Raw genomic sequence first — 2,500 nt, 5'->3', positions numbered from 1 at the left:
TGCATACGAACCGCATGAAACTTCCAGAGGCATTTGCAGCAGGAATGCATGTGCACTCAAAAAAGTGAATATTTCTCACGGATAGACCCCGTGATACGCTAGAAATTGGCGGGGATGTCTCTCTTGTGGCTCACGGGGCTGTTAGGGTGGCACAGAAATCCCTCGGAATGGGAAAACGGGTCATTTTCGTGTCGCCACATTGCATGCGAACCGCATGCAACTTCCAGAGGCATTTGCAGCAGAAATGCATGTGCAGTCAAAAAAAAATTGATATTTTTCACGGATAGACCCCGTGAAACGCTAGAAATTGGCGGGGATGTGTCTCTTGTGGCTCACGGGGCTGTTCGGGTCGCACAGAAATCCCTGGGAATGGGAAAACGGGTCATTTTCGTGTTGCCACATTGCGTACGAACCGCATGAAACTTCCAGAGGCATTTGCAGCAGGAATGCATGTGCACTCAAAAACTTCTATATGTTTCACGGATAGACCCCGTGAAACGCTAGAAATTGGCGGGGATGTGTCTCTTGTGGCTCACGGGGCTGTTAGGGTGGCACAGAACTCCCTCGGAATGGGAAAAGGGGTCATTTTCGTGTTGCCACATTGCATAGGAACGCCATGAAACTTCCAGAGGCATTTGCAGCAGAAAGGCACGTGCACTCAAAAATTTTAATATTTTTCACGCATAGACCCCGTCAAACGCTAGAAGTTGGCGGGGATGTCTCTCTTGTGGCTCACGGGGCTGTTAGGGTCGCACAGAAATGCCTCGGAATGGGAAAACGGGTCATTTTTGTGTGGCCACATTGCATAGGAACGGCATGAAACTTCCAGAGGCATTTGCAGCAGGAATGCATGTGCACTCAAAAACGTCTATATTTTTCACGGATAGACCCCGTGAAACGCTATAAATTGGCGGGGATGTCTCTCTTGTGGCTCACGGGCGCTGTTAGTTAGGGTCGCACAGAAATCCCTCGGAATGGGAAAAGGGGTCATTTTCGTGTTGCCACATTGCGTACGAACGGCATGAAACTTCCAGAGGCATCTGCAGCAGAAATGCATGTGCACTCAAAAACGTCTATATTTTTCACGGATAGACCCCGTGAAACGCTAGAAATTGGCGGGGATGTGTCTCTTGTGGCTCACGGGGCTGTTAGGGTCGCACAGAAATCCCTCGGAATGGGAAAACGGGTCATTTTCGTGTTGCCACAATTGGCATACGAACGGCATGAAACTTCCAGAGGCATTTGCAGCAGAAATGCATGTGCACTCAAAAACGTGAATATTTTTTCACGGATAGACCCCGTCAAACGCTCGAATTTGGCGGGGATGTTTCTCTTGTGGGTCACGGGGCTGTTCGGCTCGCACAGAACTCCCTTGGTCCACCTGATTCGTGCATACAGGCAGCAACTAAAACTCTGTAAACCTGCTGTGAGGACATCTAAACAGTGGACCAGTGAGGCTGTGGAAGATTTGCGGGCGTGCTTAGACTGTACTGACTGGGATATGTTCACGACTGCTACCAATAGTCTGGATGAACTCACAGAGGCTGTGTACATCAGCTTCTGTGAGGACTGCTGTATCCCAACACGTACCAGGGTGAACTTTAACAACAACAAGCCCTGGTTCTCAGCAAAGCTCAAAAGGTTGAGGTTGGAGAAGGAGGAAGCGTTTAGGAGTGGGGATAGAGACAGATTCAAGGAGTCGAAGAACAGGTTTAGCAAAGCGGTGAGAGAGGCTAAACGACTGTACTCAGAGACACTAAAACACCAGTTCTCTACTAACGACGCTGCTTCTGTCTGCCAAAGGGCTCAGGCACATCACCAACTACAAACCCAGAGCGCCCCACACCACTAACGACTCCCGCCTAGCCAACGACCTGAACGAGTTCTACCGTAGATTTGAAAGACAATTGGACTGTCCTGAACCACCCCTTCCCACCCAAGAGGCCCCATCCCCCACCCATACTACAGAAACGACTCTCTCCTTTCAGGAGGGAGAAGTTAATGGGCTTTTCAAGAGGCAGAATCCACGCAAAGCAGCCGGGCCGGACTCTGTCTCTCCAGCCACCCTCAGGCACTGCGCTGGCCAGCTGTCTCCGGTGTTCACCAACATCTTTAACACCTCCCTGGAGACATGCCATGTACCAGCCTGTCTCAAGTCCTCCACCATCATCGCTGTGCCCAAAAAGCTAAGGCCAACAGGACTAAATGATTACAGACCGGTCGCCCTTACATCTGTGGTAATGAAGTCTTTTGAGCGCCTGCTCCTGGCACACCTCAAAGCCATCACAGACCCTCTCCTGGACCCCCTTCAGTTTGCCTACAGAGCCAACAGGTCTGTGGACGACGCAGTTAACATGGCCCTCCACTTCACCCTACAGCATGTGGACGCCCCAGCATCCTACGCCAGGATCCTGTTTGTGGACTTCAGCTCTGCCTTCAACACCATCATCCCTGCCCTGCTTCAGGACAAGCTCTTCCAGCTGAACGTGCCCTACTCCAC

This window comes from Petromyzon marinus, unplaced genomic scaffold (assembly GCF_048934315.1).
Source record: "Petromyzon marinus isolate PM22_M1 ecotype Great Lakes invasive population unplaced genomic scaffold, UKy_Petmar_22M1.pri1.0 PM_G_Scaffold_18, whole genome shotgun sequence".
Taxonomy (NCBI): domain Eukaryota; kingdom Metazoa; phylum Chordata; class Hyperoartia; order Petromyzontiformes; family Petromyzontidae; genus Petromyzon; species Petromyzon marinus.
The sequence above is the reverse complement of the archived record's forward strand: the minus strand, read 5'-3'. Positions refer to the sequence as shown.